The sequence below is a fragment of the Coptis chinensis genome, chromosome 3 (genome assembly GCF_015680905.1).
Source record: "Coptis chinensis isolate HL-2020 chromosome 3, ASM1568090v1, whole genome shotgun sequence".
Lineage (NCBI taxonomy): Eukaryota > Viridiplantae > Streptophyta > Magnoliopsida > Ranunculales > Ranunculaceae > Coptis > Coptis chinensis.
In genome coordinates, this window is record NC_141458.1 from 24511834 (window position 1) to 24533132 (window position 21299).

The 21299-nt window shown below is 34.9% G+C and overlaps 1 long non-coding RNA gene across 2 annotated transcripts; it reads right to left on the minus strand.

Annotated features, from left to right (window-relative positions):
* Positions 1 to 13417: 13417 nt before the first annotated feature.
* On the minus strand, positions 13418 to 14876 carry LOC147508771 (uncharacterized). 2 transcript variants are annotated; one of them, XR_015216438.1, is made up of 4 exons: positions 14745 to 14876; positions 14526 to 14657; positions 14238 to 14415; positions 13418 to 13503 (listed from the first exon to the last, which is right to left on the minus strand). It is a non-coding gene; the product is annotated as an uncharacterized LOC147508771 (long non-coding RNA). The 2 variants fall into 2 exon arrangements; XR_015216437.1 differs by lacking the exon at positions 13418 to 13503 and having other exon boundaries at positions 13514 to 14415.
* Positions 14877 to 21299: the final 6423 nt, after the last annotated feature.

The window sequence follows — 21299 nt, forward strand, 5'->3', positions numbered from 1 at the left end:
CAAAGCCCAATTTCTTCAGTCCACAGAGCTTTTTTCAGTTAGATTCACTACACCATAACAGGCTATTTGCAACGGCAAAAAAGCGTTGCTAATAATTTTTGCAACGCTTTTTAAGCGTTGCAAATATGGCGTCGGTAAAGTGTTGGAAATATTTGCAACGCTTAAAAAGCGTTGCAAATAGAAATTTCCAACGCTTAAAAAGCGTTGCAAACAGAAATTCAAAGCGTTGCAAACAGAAATTCAAAGCGTTGCAAACAGAAATTTCCAACGCTTAAAAAGCGTTGCAAACAGAAATTCAAAGCGTTGCAAACAGAAATTTCCATAATTTAAAATTCATTTGTAACGGTTATAAACCGTTGCTGATGGGTTGCTAATAAAAAAATAATAATTTCTCATATTTTGTAGCGAGACCAGCTAAACCTACAATAACCAATGAATACAAGAATCCAATGAATACAAAAATGGTTTAGACAAATATATATATATATAGCTACAAATATATTTATCGCCATCCGGTCCCTTACCACCGAGAATTATCCGTCGAGTACTTCGCTAATTGCAAATATCAAGCAGCGGTTTTCAAGTCGCCAAAAAATAAATTCTATTTTCACTAACAACAAGCGGTCATAATGCGAAAACCAAAATTCCAAGATTATAACAAGTATAGTTAACTATAGGTCGCATACAAAACCCTTAAAGCGTATCTTTATAAACGTCAGGATCTAAAGCTACTAATTACCACCAAGGCAGCAACTATTTATATCTGTATGGACACTGTTTGAAGCAATCAAGCCTAGCTTGCAGGTTCGATATGGCTACAGGTACAATAGTCTGCAAACTACCCCTCTTGACAAATCAATTCTTCAGTTGTGCGTCCCTGTTGCACAAAGAATGTTTATCAGTTCAATTCTATAGTGTGAGTCGGGATGCTAATATGATTATAGCAACACTGTGATATATTGAACTTGGCATCATTAACCACACTGCACGCAACTAATCTATTCTTATTACCAGTGGATACATGCTAGAAAGCAATCTAAAGGCTTCTCATTTCCATATTATGTTATTGAGAGCTTTAACATACCCTTCACAACTTCCTAAAAACATGCATGTGGCAAGAGAAAGTCAAACTATAATGAGATGCACGAAAACTTACAGATTCAACTAAATCATCTCAAGGCCCGGACCAAATCACCTTGGCTGGTTCCGTGCCCTCAGATCCTACTACCACACCTTGAGCAGTTGCACGCATCAGAGGATGAACTCGGCGTGGGATCACCATACCAGTCACTTCCCTATATATAAAAGTGAGTCAGGCAGTGCCAATAAAGCAAGTATGTAATAAGATAATTTCAATTACTACTAGGTTGCCCCTTGGATTCAAACTGCACTTGCAAATGGGAGTAGTACTGTAGTAGAAATAGAAGCATAGCCTTGACATGAAAATTCCTATTGTGTGGAATTATATGTGCAGTAAACCAGAACTTAGCTATGACTTTAACCTAAACCGGTCTATAAGTTCATTCCAAGAGCTGCTAAACCCTGAACTGCCTTTTTACACACTGAGAAGTTAGACTACTAGTTACTTATTATGTATATTAGAACTATGCATGGAGTTTTGGAGGTTCATGGCACAAGCAACAATAACAAACAAAACGCAAGTGTACACAATGATATACATGAATTCTAACAGAGTAAAGATTTGTGTCTCTTCTTCACTTAATATCATACAATGACTGAGGCGCATATTAAACAGCTTCAAATGCACAAATATCTTATAAACCCCAAATATGTCCAATTTTGCATGCATTGTTAAGAAAATACGACACTCCACAAGACAATACTAGCTTGCTATCACAGTCCGCAAGACATGACACAGCACAACCTTCTCTTGCTAATTCACTATCCCTGTTCACCATATTAATGCACTAGCTTGTTTACATCATTGAGTAAATGCATCCAAATGAGAAAAGAAACTCGAAGGACATGTTAATTGTTCAAATAACAACAAGAATATTAGAAACACAAAAAAGTGAAGCCCACTTCATCAGATGTGTAGGCACAGTTAAGTAGTTGACAATAGAGCGAAGAGAACAAAGATGCTCAGATTTAACCCCGACCAATAAGAGGGTTCATATTATGGACTTCCTAGGCTATCATCCATCGAAGAAGTGTGGATTGTGTTTGTGTGTGTGTTTGCTCACAATAAGTCATAGTGACTTGTGAACAAAACAGTTTCACAAGCATGCCCCAGCACGACAGCACCTATCTCACAAGCATTACGAATGTAAGTCCCCTGCCTTCCAAATTCGACAGATGGATTTTTTTTGTACTATATATTTCTTTTTTCAATGCATTGATCCTGCTAGCATAGCCTGCTTGATAATTATGACTTAATTTATTATTACTTCCTGTAGCTTTTTAATCTGCTTTCCGAAAGATAATTTACGATGTGATCTTCTCTTACATTACAGAACAAGTGGAAGAGGTTTGTTTGAAGTCATTCATAATAGGTTTCTCAGTTCCGCAATAAGGTCATTAAATCTAAATTAAATAACAAAGAAAAATGACCAACAACACCAAGGATCAACAAAAATGAGCCATGAACACAACGACGTGGATCAATCATATGCCATATCCCAACATTTACATAACACAGCCTTTTTCATTATCTTAAAAGTGAATCGAGTAAGTCATGTATAAACAGAAACTTCTCTTGTGATTAACAACAAATAACCTCTATGTATAAGATAGTACACATTAACGCAAATCAACACACATGTTATCTAAAAGTAATTCATTCATTGATTTTTCCATTAAGAACCAAGTATGAAACGAGCATTAGATGAAATTAAATCATATACATGAACACTACCCATGAACAATAGTACTAAAAGGCAGCTAAAACAGAGAGATGGTGAGAAATACTTACAATAGCACACAAAATCTTACAGGTTGATGCATATCATCTGCAAAAATTTAAAATAAAATACTTGACGATCAACAAGATATGAACAACGACTTTACAAACCAATATTTCTTCCATATCAAAACAGTAAAACCAAAATATTACCTTGATGTTATCAAAATGTCCTCCACGTAGATTCTTAAGCCCGATTTTCGCCATTCTTTCACCAAAATAAAGTTTACGTTTTCAAAATGAAGAACAACAACTAAGAAAAACGATTACTAATAACACAATATCTCTTCAAGTCAATAAACATTACCTTGTAGTCAATATAATCATCATCACGTCCAAGTTCTTTGCTAGTCTTCATTTTTTGTTTTTTAAGGATAGAAGAAAACTATGAGGATATTGAAAACTTTAATGATATCAGTGACGAGAATTTTGAAAAAGATTATCACGGAAAAATGGGCCGAACAAAATGATAAACATGAAGTTGTGAATAAAAAAGTCTCCAATTAGAAGAAAGAAGATACGGTCATAAAGATGAACGAAAGAAAATAAGAGATTGCCCACTACAAGATGAATAAGAGTTGATGAAGTAGAGAAACAGTAAGAAGTTAAAAAGAAGTAGGAAGTAATGAGTATAGATACAAGGAAGATAAGAAGGTACCCAAAACGTTGATACAAGGTGTACGAGACCATTTTCTCATTAACCTGAAATATATATATATCAATCAATAGAAAAATGACTTAACCGAAATTCCGAAAAAGAAAAAAAACTTAAACTTGCCTTATCGAAATTATTTGAATACGATTCTTTGTTCCGAATTTTGAAGGTACCAAGTAGAAGCAATTGAGAGGTGAGGTGAAGAAGAAGAAGAAGCCCATAGGAAATCAATGATCAATGCAAATCCAAGAAGAGTCGCCAATACTAAGAAGAGCACCGGTTTTGAGGAAATGCTCTTGCTCTTCCCGGTTGTTCTAGCCATTTATAGGTCTCTGCGCAAATTGGCTGTCCCGGTGTCACCGATGGCGGCGAAGAACACCAGCCAAAGGCGAGGCGAGGCACCCACAACAACACCGCACACACCCCACCCAAAGGCAAGACACCAAACACACTCCACCTAGCAGCGAATAAACACCACACTCACACACCACGCAACCGCATTACGCATCACCAAATCCACTTCATTACCAGTCCACACCACTGCACCACCATCCACCACCACACACACCGCACCAACAGTCCACACACCGCGCAAACCACCGATCCACCACCATACACAAACCACCCGGTTCACACACTTTGCACCACCGGTCCACATAATTTTGTGGCATACGGCAAGGGCAAACTATATAATCTGAGCCTACCGTGTCTAACCGCCAATAGATCGGGAAAGCACTTTAACTATTTAATCATTAGTTAATTATAATCAAATGCTTTTAATTTGATATCAAGCTCGGTACCTCAAACGTATCTCCTCTTTGTAGTCTCTATTGCATCATCACCGGGTGGTAACCAAGAAGGGCAACTTAGATCGCGAATTCAATACGAGCATTCTCTGCAGCAATCGACATCACGGTAATCACAAACCGAGCCACCGATTCTTGGAGGAATAAAGAGAAAGAAGAGAACCAATACCAGCCTCGAGACAAATACATATCCAACAAAGGCATATTCCGAAGTTGCTCACTACTTCTTTACTAAGAATGTAGAAACACTGAACTAATTTCCAACAAGTGAATTAAGCACTAAAAAAGTGATAGCATCATTAATTCATCATTCCATCACATGTACTGACTACAAAAGTTCCTGATGCAAACATCATTTCCTGTAAGACTAGGGGAATCAATTGGGAATCTGATGTCCAATGTCAAAGGTCGTTAAAATACCATATTACCAAATAATCACATTGAACCACATCATTCTACAATACCTCTTTTCCAATAAAATTTCTTCTCTACTCTCAAGTATCAAGACTTAACAAAAGTTTTAGGCCAAATCGAGAACAATATACTACAACCCGATGAATTAACGACACTCAAAAGACTTCAGTAAGGAATTCACCTCTATGCTTCCAATTTTCATCTTCTTGTTCAAAGACTCAACTGGACGAGAAGATACAACACCCTCAATACATACCACATATTCAAGCCTCAACTCATTTACAGTAGAATGGGCGTCAGGAAATTCATCAGGAAGTGTAGAAACAATCACTAAATTTACTTAAATATAAAATAATCTAGCTTGAAAACAGCGAAAAAGTGAAAAACTCGCCTGAACAATGCCGGTATGATCTCTGATATTAACAAATGTAACACCACCATGAATTCTATGATCTCGAAACAGTGAATTGCAAAACCCAAAATCAACTAATAAAAAAATAACCAAATGGAACGACCATTGTTTTCAATTTCAGAGAAATTGAGAGAGAGAACCAGTATTTAGGGATTGAGGAGTGCGAAAATTAGGGATCGACCATTCTTCTTTCTTTGATTGAAGAGTCGCGAAAATTAGGGATCTTGAGATAATGCGGTGAGAGAGAGAGAGAGAGAGGAGAGAAAAAAAAAATTATGTTTTATATTTCGATATTTTTGGTTCGATATTTTTGGTTTCCCTCTGTTTGCGAAATTTTTAAGTTTGTAACACTTCTCCAACACTTTTTAAGCGTTGGCAATTAATTCCGGAAATTCACCCAAATAAAGCAACGCTTTACAACATTACCAACGCTTATTTAACGTTGGAAACTTACTAACACTAAATAAGCGTTGCAAATCAAAAAAGGTGCGTGTTGCAAATATCCTATTATGGTGTAGTGATTTCACTTCAACAGACTTTTAGTCCACTTTTGCTCCTCTTATTGGGTTAAGGCTTTGACTATTGGAAAACACTTTCCGAGCTGGTCGTTTTGACATAATGTAGGCCCAATTCCGAGGTCTGAGTCAAAAGATACGGTCTTCGGAAGTTCTGCTGACTTTTGAGCGCTGTCTCTGCCCGTGTTGACTTTGACTTTTCAGCTTTGACCGGGCTTTAAAAAGGCTTTTTCTCCTTGAATATTGGCTTTTAATCATAGAACTTCTTAGCAACCAACCCTTGCTCCTTTATCTTGCCAAAGTGACATATTTCTACACATAATTGACTCAAATGCTTGAAATACATAAAAGCACGTAATCAGCATTAACTCTTATTTATTACTCGCATAATTGGTCTAAAAGTATTATTGTTAGGGGGTTTAAACTACAGTTTTGGACTCTTATCAGCCAACATTCTTGAGGACATGAACATCATATCACGTACTATATATAGATTTGTAAAATGAGCTCAGTAGCTTTGCGATAGTGATATATTATCCATCCTACCCATTCTTTGTACTATGTAATCTTTTATTTTCTTAATACAATTACCCTTAGCAAAAAAAAAAATCAAATATAGGGTTAACTAGTATTCCCCCCACCCTAGTTGGGGAAATTACCCCCCTACAAGTACAAAAAAAAAAAAAAAAGTCAACTTGAGTTGACCTGTTTTTTTTTTATGTATTTGGTGGGGAGACCCTAATGGGGGGAATCCTAATTGGCTCATCTGAGGGGTGGGGGGTAACACTAACTAACCCAATCTATTATTAAAAGATGATATCACTTGATCAATTATATATAAGAAAAAATTAGTTCTAAATGACTCTTCAGGTGTCTGAGTTGCTTTATTGTTAACATTCTCATCAAATTGTCTCTTACTCCGAATTACACGTTTTCCACGAAATACCGGTTCTATATCCATTTGACGTGCAATATCCATGGATGATATTTGAGCATTTTCAAATCCTTCTTCTCTATAGTTTTTAAAAAATGTGATTAGACCTTTTATTTGATTTATAGCCATGTCAATGGGCATATCCTTAGATTGTAAATCCTGACTAACCAAATTCACATTAGCTAATATATCATACCAAATAACCATTCCAAACAAAAACTCATAATTTTCTAAATCATGCAATGACTTTCAGCTTCACTCTTTGTTTTTGGATCCTCACTAGTTTTTGCTAGCTCAAGACCTCAAGTAGAGCATCCCTAATTTCTAGCACTTGAGTAATCAATGCTTTAACACTCTCAACTCAACTTTCCCAACGTGTTGGTGACGTATATTCAGTTAAATACTTACATAAAACATCTCATCATTTTGTAGAGGAAGAAAACAAATAATAAATACGTTGCAAAATTCCAAAAAATGATATTGCCTTTGAACAAGAATTTGCCATATCACATAATACTAAGTTAAGACTATGATATCCACATGGAGAGTAAAATGCTCTAGGATTTATATCTAACAATCTTTGTTGGATGCCTTGGTTTTTACCTTCATATTTGAACCATTATCATACCCTTGATCTCTTATGTCATTAAAATCTAATTCATATTCTTTTAAAACACATAATATATAGCTCATTAAAAAGTCATTTACCCGACGTGTCTTCTAATTTTATAAAGTCTAGAAAATACTCTTCGATTCTTATGAGACTTGAGGAAACATCTACACAATGTAATACGACAGTCATTTGTTCTTTGTGACTAATATCAGGAGGGCAATCAAGTATAATATAATAATATTTTGCTTCCTTAATTTTCAGAATAATTTTTTTTTTTAATTATTTCAGATGCCAACAATTGTATCCATTCATTTTGTATATTGTGACGACTAAGATAATGAACCTTTAATTTATCATGTTTGATATGCCGGAGATGTTTTTGCATAATTGGGTCAAACTCTCCAATCATTTCAATTAAGCTTAAAAACAAACCATTATTAGCTTCATAAATTTTCTCAATTTTTCCACGAAATGCCATATTGTTTTTAGAAATTGTCTTAACAACATCAATAATTCTTATAGTAGTACATTACATCAATAATATGCTTATCAATTGTTGTTTTACTTTCTAATCTTTCGCTTAACTCATCCCAAAGTGTCAAATTATCAATGTGACCAGTAGACAGTTCATGTTTTTAAAGTTTGGTACCAATAATTTGTCAATCATCAGTCCCTTCACCATTTAATTGAAATTGGGTGCAACTTGAGTTAAATAACTTGCAACAGATCAAAAGACATTATTGCAATATTTTGAATATACTAACCAATTTCTATTAAACTTCTCTCCATTTGGTGCTACTTGGGTATAAAATTTAGCTGAAAATATTCTTTCTGTCTTCATATCAATAGGAAATTCTATGTCATTAACCCTAATTAGACCCTTCGTAACTAACATATCTCTTAGTTCCGTATCAATTTTACCCCATCGTCCAGGGTCATAAATATCTTGAACTAAAGAGTTGGATTGTTCATTGAGGTTCTCATCAATACTAGCAAGCAAGTCTTCTATTGAGTTATCATTTATTTCATTTGTTTGACTTTATTCAATATTATCTTGAACATAAACACTAAGAACAAAATTTACATTTGGATCAATATCAGTTTGTCCTATATTTTCATTATTATCCACTTCTATTGGTTGGTCAGGTTGTTCATTTACTAAATTATCACTTGAACTAACCGATTCACTTTGTTTATAGTTTTTTTTAATAAATTTAAAAATGGCTCCTCTTTGAGATTCAATCGCCTCATCTGCTTTTCTCTTTTCTTGACGCTTTTTATTACCGGATTTATACTTTCGGTTCATGTCGAAACGTAAAAAATATGCAAGCAGCAAGCAATAAGTCCTCACATATATAGTCACATAACATATACCAAAATAAAAAATAAAATGGAAACAATCACCGTGAGATGAAGTTTAATTGATAGCCGAAGTCACGTTCGAAGTATGGGGTAAAGAAGTAGACAACCCACGAGACCACGTCAACCACTTTGGCTAAGCAACTAGTCTAATTATACATGTTAAACCCACTATCCACTATCTAAAAAAGAAAAGAATGAGTTTGAGTGGAATTATAAAATGATCAAATTAGAATGTAGAAGATAACAATTTAACAATTAAAGTAAAAAAAGAACCCAACCTTTTCTTTTCTTTTTTCTTTCTTGGATAGTCTTCTCAAATCACAAACTTGAAACTTTAATAAATTTACTTAACAAAGAATTGCAAATAGAGAGAAGAAGATGGAAGAATATAGAGAGTCAGAGAGAATGAGGGATTATAAAACCAAAGAAGACAAAAAGAAGATGATATAGGTAAGAGTGTATTGTTGGTTTTATAAAGGGGTGAAGAAGAACATTGATTAGTTATTGAAGCGTGTATTTTTTTGTTTGAGTAGGCGTGGGAAACGGTGGAGAAGGCTGAAAGTGAGAGAAACGAAGGGTTTGTTTCTCTGTATACAGTTTTTTTTTCTCTAGTTTCCAATGTAAAAACTTTCTTTTTCCTCTAATCGTGTGAAGAAATATATATAAAAGGTGATAGTAGACTAGACCGCTGGAATATATTGGGGGCCCCTTGGGCTGTGGGGCCTTAAGTGGCTGCTTATTTTGCTATATGGATGAGCCGGCCTGCCGAAAACATAACTGCAAAATCTTTTATTCAAGAAATTGGTCCCAAGGCCCATTTTCGAGTGAAAATCACTCTCAAAACCAGCGATTTTTATTTTTTTTATTTTTAAAACAAATTAATGGGTTAGGCTGACCCTTGGACCTGCATTAGAATCTCAAATATACACGTCCACTAACATCATTTTCAACAATCTTTGTTAAATTGTGATCAAGTGGCGGGCTATTACAAAAGTAGTTCTCATCTAGTGAAGAACTTAAGCTGGTTAAATAGTCTGCGTTTATGTTCACCTCTCTGTAAGCATGACAGAACTTTACTTCATACAAAAGTGCAACTGATACATTTGTAACTTCTACAATGTTGGTGCAGTACCATGCATGGTGTTCCTTATTGTCCTTTAAGAATTTGTATTGCTCTTTTTGAGTCAGAACACACATAAATCTTTCTGAGTTGTTTTCGCAAGCAATTGAGAGACCAACTTCAATTGCCTTCAGTTCTTGGTAAAGAACTGATTTCCTATGTCCTCCTCCTATAAAGGTGAAGATCACATTACCTTCTTGGTCGATATTGCATGATACCACCATATCCTACTCTCTGGGACCGAGCCATCAGTGTTAAGTTCGAAGAAACCTGAAGGGGGCAACTTCAATTCCATTTGCATAAAGTTGGATTCTTGATTCTATACTTAACTTGAATGTCAAGTCTTGTCATCAGACTCTTGAACTCTTGATTTCTGATGTGTCAAGGACAATGTTTTTTTTCTTCTTCTTTAGAAACATGTCTTATAACATTAAAGAATCAGTGGGACCATACTACATGCTAATAGATGACTAGGTAGTAAGCTCACGTCTTGGTTACGAGCAACCCAATGTGTCAAGGACAGTGTTTATCTTGATGTTAAGATAAATTTTCATGTCTATGAGTATAGCATTAGTAAGATTTTTTTTAATCACCCTCAAGGACACATTTCAGGCGAAAATAACCCTTAAGGACAAATGACCCAAATTTGAAATAAATATTTTCCAATTTTACCATTTATGTCATTTTGCTATGAACAATAATTGTTCATACCCAAATAGGTGAACATACCTTATACAATATATTGATGTATGAACAATGATTATTCATAGCTTATGTTGAGGTATAAATAATGATTATTCATACTCCAATAGGTGTTCTTACTAATCATACATTATGTTGAGGTATACCCCAAATAGGTATGAACAATGATTGTTCATAGCTCATATTGATGTATGAACAACGATTGTTAATACTCCAATAAGTGTTCTTATTGATCATACATTATGTTGAGGTATATATGAACATTGATTGTTAATACTCCAATAAGTGTTCTTATTGATCATACATTATGTTGAGGTATGAACAATAATTGTTCATATGAACATTGATTGTTCGTACCCCAAATATGTATGAACAATGATTGTTCATACTTAAATAAGTGTTCTTATTGATCATACATTATGTTGAGGTATGAACATTGATTGTTCATACCCCAAATAGATATGAATAATCAACAATGATTGTTCATAGCTCATGTTGAGGTATAAATAGTGATTGTTCATACTCCAATAGGTGTTTTTACTGATCATACATTATGTTGAGGATAGATGAAAGATCAAGGGTATACTTGATCTTTCATCTATCCGAACTATTTTTAATTTTGCGTCAAGAGTATACTTGACCTTTCATCTACCCTTGTGAGTGATTAAAAAATAATGTCCTCAAGAGTCACTACTAAAAGAAGGGCTTTTTGTGTCACTTTTGAAACTAATTCTGAAGTGACCTATAAGCCCCCAACACATAAAGTTCTACCAAAAGTGACACAAAAGCCTTACTAAATGTGTCACTTTTTGTTAATAAAAGTGACACTTAAGAATAGCCTCTTGTGTCACTTTTAAGAAAGAGTGTCACAGTGTTTGTCAAAAGTGATACTAGTTGTATCCGTTTTGGACCAGAGTGGGACATAATTTCGTCAAAAGTACACATTAAGTATACTAGTTGTGTCACTTTTGGACCAAAGTGAGACATAAATATGTCAAAAGTGACACATTAAGTATACTAGTTGTGTCACTTTTGGACCAGAGTGAGACATAAGTACGTCAAAAATGACACATTAAGTATACTAGTTGTGTCACTTTTAGACCAAAGTGAGACATAAGTACGTCAAAAGTGACACATTAAGTATACTAGTTGTGTCACTTTTGGACCAGAGTGAGACATAAGTACGTCAAAAGTGACACATTAAGTATACTAGTTGTGTCACTTTTGGACCAGAGTGAGACATAAGTACGTCAAAAGTGACACATTAAGTATACTAGTTGTGTCACTTTTGGACCAGAGTGAGACATAAGTACGTCAAAAGTGACACATTAAATATACTAGTTGTATCACTTTTGGACCAGAGTGTAATACAAATACGTCAAAAGCGACACATAAGCCCCACTTCTTGTGTCGCTTTTGGGAATCAACTCCATGTAACTCGTATGAAAAAGTAAGCGACACATAAGAGTGGTCAGTTGTACCACTTTTTCCAAAAGTGACACAAATGAAAATAATTTTTTTTTTAAAATATTTTCTCATTTTTGTATTCGATCGTATTCATTTCTCAATCTGTTTTATGACATAAATAACATCCACATACATTTATCAAAACATCACAACCAAAATCACTTTAACATGCTTTATGATATGGAAACAACATCCACTCGAGAAAAAATAAACAACATTCAAAACGATTATTTTATATTGATTTTATGGATCAAACCTAGTATCTATTATCCAGTTTGACTCCCAACAAAATAAGTCATTCCATTACCAAAAGAATCACAATAAATTAAAGAATAAAAAAAAAAAACTACATGACGTACACCAACGCTATCCTAGATTTATGGTAAGAACAATCAACTTTATTCAGATAGACATTGTCATTTTAGCTCACTCAAAAGCGAAATAGTCATCTACATAATGAACATACACAAATACATGATACACCAATCACCACGTAAAGCTTTACCAGGAAAGTATAACCTTACAAATGCGACTAGTCAAACGTTCTCTGCTTGGAAGAGCCACTGACATGCAGACCGTGATTTTAGGTTATTGAAGCACACATGATAAATGAGGTCGGTTAAGAAGAAGCCATTGCTATAACACCAAGAGTTAGAGTTTTGGCTTCAATTGTAAGCGTGATTTCTCTCCCCACTTTAGGCCAGCAGGACTTGTTGTTTCGACTTTTTAGCTCCTAGCTTTTTGCTTATAAACAAATTGGGCAAACATCAGGTAACATCTGAAACTCTCATGCTATGATCCGTTAAAAACTTTAAATGGACCACATTCTGTTCAATACTATTGTGCGGTCCCAAAATTCAAAAGTTTTTAGAGTCGACGTTTTAACATCCTTATAGCCTCAGTTAAAGTATTTTGTCAGTCTCATCACAAATATATATCCAACTTAACAGTCAGCTTTCTTTCCATGCTCCTAAACCAATCAAAGGTGTCTCTATGGTGAAAGCAAGCCAAAAATCTATAGATAGACTAAGGTTTTAATAATTTCACACCAACAATGATATTGCCTCGCTTTTTCTAGATCAGGCTCCACAACATGTCTATATCAACATTTAGTATGGAAACCTTAATATCGAAGGGCTCAAACTGATAGAAATTACTTTAAGATAGCGCACAGGTAGTGGGCTTTATTCAACCATGGATGGGGAGTGAATGTCATCACGCCAAGAAAGATAACTAGTTGCCAAAGTCAAACTTGAGCTGCGAGAGTAGATTTGGTGCAATGGCATGTTCCTGTGGACAAAACTTGAACTAGCAAAACTAGATAGAGGATGTATACTACGTAACCAGAAAATATACCTCAGTTCTTCTAAGTGGTGTGGGGCTACTTATCTATTCTTGAGCATATCTCATCAATCAAGGGTTTTACTGGGAAGGCCTCCCTAGTTTCAAAACAAAGAAAGATCGGCCTTCGGGGATTGTCGACAAGTTCCCACTATCGACGTGTAGAAATAATTGTAATTGATTCTAGTAACCAGATCTGCCAAATGAGGAAACTGCCCCACATTGAGCTTGAATGATAGGACCTGCAAGCAATTTAGACAAATCTGAGTCACGGTTGCATATCTGTGTATATGAATACTAGTGCATTTACACGTCTACTGAGGTTTGAATGTGTCTACACGAAACTGCATAAGTTTGTTGGTGCTAATACATCAAAAGAAGGAAAAAAATTTAAAAAAATGCATCTTTGTGGTCGAATAGCAGTGTTAAACATAAAACATCTAAAATATCAAATAACAGTGACCATATGGTAAAATGCATATCCTTTTGTCAATACAAAAAAACTATCTTTGTTATCATATGCCAAACTATTTGCATTAAAATCATGAGATAGGACTACACTTTCTTTTTCCTCTCTTTCTAATCAGCCGATTAAGGTTTTTCTACAGAAAAAATAAATAAACAGAAAAAATAGAAAAAACTGAGTCGATATACACAAGAAGTAAAGTATATTCCATTTTTCTTTATAACATGTGTTTGAAACTTATCCTACAGTACTTATTGTTGAAGTATACGATGGCATGAGGAATATTCTAGATCATGTTTTCCATACACCATATATTCCATATCATTTGACAATATACTAATTGATATTGTCAAATCTTCTATATTCTCCACCATTCCATTGTTAATGACGATTTGATGCTCCTCATCTCATCGTATACTTCAACACTTATATGCTTTTCAAATTATATTATGGCACTCCATAATTTTTAAACAAATACACAATATAGCAAAGTGATGGATAGAAAATAACTATAAGAAGAAAAGCAATGCAATCATCAAATTTTCTCTCGATGCGGTCCACTTCCATTTCACATCTAGCTAGCTTTTATAGCAAGAGTTGCTCCACCACTGCTTAAAGTCTGTTGTATGGTATAGAAGTCAAGAGCTAATTCAAGGATGTTCTTAATCCTGCTCGCAATCAAAGCCCACTGCAAATTCATGACAGCTATAAACTTAATCAACATCCTCAACCAACAAGCACCAAAACAAGGAATTATAAAAAACACCAAGTGGTCAAAAAGGGAGACCAATATCCTACCAGCTTATCCGGAACCACAAAACACTGTCTCTGAATAGACAAGAGATAGGCCTCGTGCACTTCTATGACTTCATCAAGAGAACCAGCTGCTGACATACCTTTGCAGAGTTCTAGCCAGGAGTTATGAAAAACCTGCATAAAATTGATAGAGATCAAAGGTGTCAGAGTGCATATATTACTTTCTAAATAAAACTGAAAGAAATTAAAATGGAAATTTACCCTGTCCATGACATATTGGTGAAAACGATCCACGAAATGGAGAAGTTTTTGTTCCACTAACCAATGACGTTTATGGTTTCTTGATGGAGTGCCCCTAACCTTAAATAGGGATATTAACTATTTAACAACTGTGAATATACTGGTATTGTAACGCCCGTATTTAAAATATGTATTTATTTATTAATTAAGTAATTTAATCATTTATATAAAATCTGTTGGATTGGATTTGGGATAGGTGGGCCTAGTTTATGGGCCCGAGTCTGTGTTGGGCTTGGGTTTCAAACCCAAGTATATAATCACATTATTCTAGAAAATAGGGTTTTTAGAGAATAAAAAATAATAAAAATGGAGGCAAAGATAGAAGCTGGATTTCTAGAGCGTTGGAACGCGACGATTCGGACTAGGAGGATTCGTGGAGCTTGGGATTAAGGTGAGTAGTTAGTTTTTCTACTTCACCGGTATACAGAAATAGTTTTATCGTTCATTCTTCTTCGTCATGTCTCGTTACTATTAAACTAGTTATATATGGGTATATTGTTTTGAGTTATTAGTGAAACTGTCGGAAATGTTAGAACTCGGAAGTCGTCAATGGCGGCGTCGCGAGTCCAACAGCAAGAAATCATCCAGTATTTTTCATTTGAACATTTATGATTATATTTACTGAGTTGTGGGGTTGGTTTATTAATAAGTGAGTTTAGAATCGATTGTTAGTGGGCTGTTAAAGCTCTGTTCAAGCTTTGAACAGGCGCGAGCTCGAATTTGTGCTGCTTACCTTTTTGTTGTTGGTTTGGTGGGTTATGCGGCTATTGTTCTAGTTGGATTATGAGGATTGATTGAGGTTAGGATATCGATTTGGGCTTGTTGGTTTACTGGGCTGTTGGAAGCTTTGAATAACTATGTTAATAGCGGCCAGAGAATCGCCCAGTTTAAAAATGCCTAGTTTATGACTGGAAATGTCTTCTTTGAATTGTGTTTTTGAATGGAGTTTGGTTGTTGAGGTTTGAGTGCTTGCTGGATTTGGGTGGGGCTGTTGGACGGTGGTGAACGGAGGTCGATGGAATCCAGATCTAGATTTGAGGATGAGTATTGATTTAAGGAGTTGGGGTTTTCGCTTTTGTTAAAGTAGTGGGGGTTTTTCTCCTGAGCATTTTCGAGTAGGTTGGGAGGAGTGGCGATCGGAATTGACGGTGGTCGATTTTGGTGGTGGTGGAGGAGAGAACTGATGGAGAAGATGACCGGCTGGGCCTGGGGATTGGGCCTTAGATGGTTGTTGGGCCGAAATCTAATTTTAGTTGTTGGGCCAGATTCATTTCTATTTCTTGTTGGGGGCCAGTTTTAATTGTGTTTTGTTTGGGCCTGGTTTTGTTTTAGTTTTGGGCGATTCGGTTTTAAAGTTTTGGGCGATTTCTAATATTGTTGGGGCGCCACCCATAGGACTTAATAGAGATCCAAATGGGTCTTTCAACCTTTAGACTTTTGGGTTCTAAGGTTTGGGTTTGGGCTTGGCTAGTTGGGTCCGAACCATTTTCCTTAGTCATGAGCCTATGAGCCATGCACATTGACCTTAGCCATGAACCATGGCTATGACCATAAACCTGTTGAACATGGAAACGACACTTTGACTTTGACAATGATGTGTTGACTTTGACTTTGACCGTTGACTTTGACCTTTGCCCGTTGACTGTGGAATGTTGACTTTTTCTAGATTTTCACATATTTAAGAATATGGACAAATGTAGTAATAAAATATTGTCGTATATTGTATAACTTGGTTGGTCATTATCTAATTAAGATTTGACGTGAGTAGTGTGTAAATCATATAATATATTGGCACGTAACAAGCGGGAAATTTTTATAGGACTAAGATATATACGTTTTTACGAGAATTAAATTTATATACGGACTTAGATTCATGGACTTTGATTGTGGACTGTTGACTGTTTAATTGTGTTACATTTTTATATATTAAATTGTATGGACAATTCAAATGCTAAAATGTTGTGGAAGCTTGTATAAATTTGGTTGGCATTATCTAGGTAAGATTTGACGTTGATATTGTGTATATTTTGACACGTGATGAGATAGAAACTTTAGGAGATATAATATTCCTAAAACACTATAAAAATGTTATGCGATATGTTTGAAGCAATTGTGACATTATATAATATCTTGGGATATATATATTAAATGCAATAGTTTTGGAGAAATAAATGTATAGACACTCCATTATTTTATCTGTGAGATGCTAGTAGAGTATTTGTGGATATTTCCTACGGGATTGTGGCGTAGTGCAATAATATATTGGCACGTGAAAGAATGAAAGTGGTTATGAGATATAATTGAGATATTTCTAACTATTGTGGCTTAGTGCAATAAGGTATTTTACCTGCACGTGATATAGTGGAATTATTATGAGTTATAAATATATGACACCTGAATAAATTACGTAACGAAAATCCTAGAACCTGACTTCCACAACTCATGTGATTTGCCCTGTGTGGGCGTATGTGATATGATTGGCCCCTGTATAGGGTGTATATATAAGATGTTGATTGACCCATATGTTGGGCAATCGTAGTCGAATAGTGGCTTGATTATTCCGTTCGCAAAATTAGAAGGAGACGCGCGATATTTTATGCCGAATAGTAGCAGTATTTACATAATGGCTTTCATGTGAGGGTTACTTGGTGTGCGGCATCCCGCTCAGGGTAGTTACGCACGGAGTGGTTCATTATGTAAAGGGAGGCATGTGGATGTACATATTCGGCGTTGGGAAGCGATTGTGGTAGCCAGGGAAACTAGGTAAGACATAGATACGACGTTAATTTTAGGGACACACAAAGAAAGCCTTAATTAATATAATTATGGTAATATGTTGGTTAATGATATACCTTTAGATAGATGATTGTATATGGTTTGGCAGAAGGGTGGGTCAAACTAATTACTTGTGCAGAGATGACTCACTCTGTAATTGAGCATGAAATGAGGTAAGTATGGAATATGTTTGGCTGGTTATAGTTTAGTTAGAACCTAAGGCGCCTCGTGGAGGAACTAAATGTCTTTTTATTATGCGTATGGTTTGTTGTGTGGTTAGTGGGAAGTTAAGGCGCCTCAGTGGAGGAACTACCTGCCTTAATTATTGTACTTAAGGATGTTGTATTAGTTGTTGGATGTTAAGGCGCCTCGGTGGAGGAACTAACTGCCTTATGGATTGCGTATGTATATGTATAAATATATGTTGTATTTTAGAGCTACTCACACCAAAGATTTTTATAATCTTGACCCGATTTGCATGTTTGCTTTATCGGGTGTGTTCATTAAATGAACATAGTTGATAAGTCTTGACAGTTTCATGTTGAAGAAGGTTGGTTCTTGATTGTGGTTTGCTTTTAGCGTCGCGATTCGTGGATATGTTTTGTTTTCCTTAAGGTGTAATAGATTTTTAGTTGAGACAAATGTTGTTTTATATTTTCAGTTGTATTTAAATAAAGAGTTATTGAAAAGAGATTTGTAACCTAATATTATTTGTAAATTTTTGTAATGAAGATGACTTTTGTTTAAGTTAAAATGTTTATTGGTTTTTAATTATCCGCATATTTAAACTGTTTATGGGTTTTTGGGAGTGGAGAGTGCGTCACACCTCGAAGATCGAAGAGTTGGGAACAAATATTGTTTTTCCGAATTCTGTCGAAATTCGGGGTGTGACAGTTTGGTATCAGAGCATTTGGTTAGCTTAGACTTAGGTGAGTCTAAGTGATTATCGGATCGTGGTTTATGAGTAGTGTTTAAGAAGTATTATTATTTTCAAAACTATTTCCGCTAGTTGTTTTACTTTTACAAAGAAAAGAAAAGAAAAGAAATACAGGAATAAAGAGAGTCAATATTTTTTTTGTGATTTGTTTATATGTGTAATGTGTATATTTATATTAATTACTCTGGTATAGTGCATATAAAATGCTTTTTATTTTTTTTCTTATCATATGAGGAATGGTTATATGTGTAATATGTTAATTATTAAAGGATTTGATCAAAATGAGGTGTGCTACTATAAGGTTGTTTAATTTATAATGTTGTTTAATTGTTGGTATTCATTTTCACATGGAGTATGGGATAATTACGATAACATGTCTATGAACTTTGTATTTGAGTGTTATGCTATTATTCAAGAAACAAGGAGATATTTTAATCTATATTGAATGTGCTGCATTAACTGATGACTTTGTGACGTACTAAGTAAGAAACTAATTGCTTATGTGTTGGAGGAACTATCTCGCCTTACTCCTACACTTTAATGGATGAATAATATTTTAAAGTATAAGAGATTAATTTGTTAGAGGTGTGATTAGTTAGAAATAGAAAGAAAAATAAATAAAATATACGTGTATTCCTTTTGAGATGTGTATACTTGCGTATACACGTTGTTGATATTATTGTATATAGATGGACTATTACCGTGCGTATATGATGATAATATTGTTTCACCAATAAGACATGCATGTGTAGGTTGTTTTCTTAATGCTGCGTTATTAATGATTAATTAAACTAGTCGTGATAATTGGTAGTCATAAACCATAATTGGATTAATTGTTCTTAATTAATATATTGAATTTTGTTCATGCCGATATAAATTATTGTTGCTGATATATTAGAAGTGGGTTTGTATTATCTTAAAAATTTTAAAATTCATGTTATACCGTAGCAAGTCTTATTTTAATTGTCATTGTATATGGAGATTAATTTTTGAATCTTTTCACCGTTTAAAATAATTTGTAATAATAATAATAGCAATGAACGTCGAGTATTTATTCTTAATTGTTTTGTTTCAGTCTATATGATTTTGATGGATGAATATGAAAAATTATTTTTTGATACGTGCTATATTTGATCCAGTTGCAAGCATGAATTAGGATTCAAGGGTTGTTTTAAATTTAATATTTATGATAGCATGACTAAAGTAAATATAAAGTTTTATTGTAGTATCAATGACAGGAGTGATTTTTATTTTGAGTGTATTAGGACACAAATTTTTCTTTGGTGCATGATAATGAAAGACTCCATAATGTTTTATGCAGGGATGAACTTACCCCATATTATTGATTAGTTAAGTAGAATGTTAATTTTCGTAGAGTTTGCTACGTGTCAAGAAACTACATGCTAAAAAGAAATGATATATTTATCTTGCGTTTAAGTGGCAGTAATAATTTGTTTTAATATAGACAGTTAACATATAATAGATTTTGTTGTGGCACGAGGACATATATTATGGAATTATTCAAAATAATTAATATCAATGTTATCTTGTTTAAGTTTAATCTCGGTACATTCTTGTGAAGGTTCTACGTTAATAACCAACGTTATTTGTTCGTATAGCTTTACTTCCGAATCTCGGGACGAGATTCTTTTGAGATGTGTATAGCTGTAACGTCCATATTTAAAATATGTATTTATTTATTAATTAATTAATTTAATCATTTATATAAAATCTGTTGGATTGGATTTGGGATAGGTGGGCCTGGTTTTTGGGCCCGAGTCTGTGTTGGGCTTGGGTTTCAAACCCAAGTATATAATCATATTGTTCTAGAAAATGGGGTTTTTAGAGAATAAAATATAATAAAAATGGAGGCAGAGATAGAAGCTGGATTTCTAGAGCGTTGGAACGCGACGATTCGGACTAGGAGGATTCGTGGAGCTTGGGATTAAGGTGAGTAGTTAGTTTTTCTACTTCACCGGTATACAGAAACAGTTTTATCGTTCATTCTTCTTCGTCATTGTCTCGTTACTATTAAACTAGTTATATATGGGTATATTGTTTTGAGTTATTAGTGAAATTGTTGGAACTGTTGGAACTCGGAAGTCGTCAATGGCGGCGTCGCGAGTCCAACAGCAAGAAATCGTCCAGTATTTTTTATTTGAACATTTATGATTATATTTACTGTGTTGTGGGGTTGGGTTATTAAGTGAGTTTAGAATCGATTATTAGTGGGCTGTTGAAGCTCTGTTCAAGCTTTGAACAGTGAGCTCGAATTTGTGCTTCTTACCTTTTTGTTGTTGGTTTGGTGGGTTATGCGGCTATTGTTCTAGTTGGATTATGAGGATTGATTGAGGTTGGGATATCGATTTGGGCTTGTTGGTTTACTGGGCTGTTGCAAGCTTTGAATAACTGTGTTAATGGCGGCCAGAGAATCGCCCAGTTTATGACTGGAAATGTCTTCTTAGAATTGTGTTTTTGAATGGAGTTTGGTTGTTGAAGTTTGAGTGCTTGCTGGATTTGGGTGGGGCTGTTGGACGGTGGTGAATGGAGGTCGATGGAATCCAGATCTAGATTTGAGGATGAGTATTGATTTAAGGAGTTGGGGTTTTCGCTTTTGTTAAAGTAGTGGGGGTTTTTCCCCTGAGCATTTTCGAGTAGGTTGGGAGGAGTGGCGATCGGAATTGACGGTGGTCGATTTTGGTGGTGGTGGAAGAGAGAACTGATGGAGAAGATAACCGGCTGGGCCTGGGGCTTGGGCCTTAGATGGTTGTTGGGCCGAAATCTAATTTTAGTTGTTGGGCCAT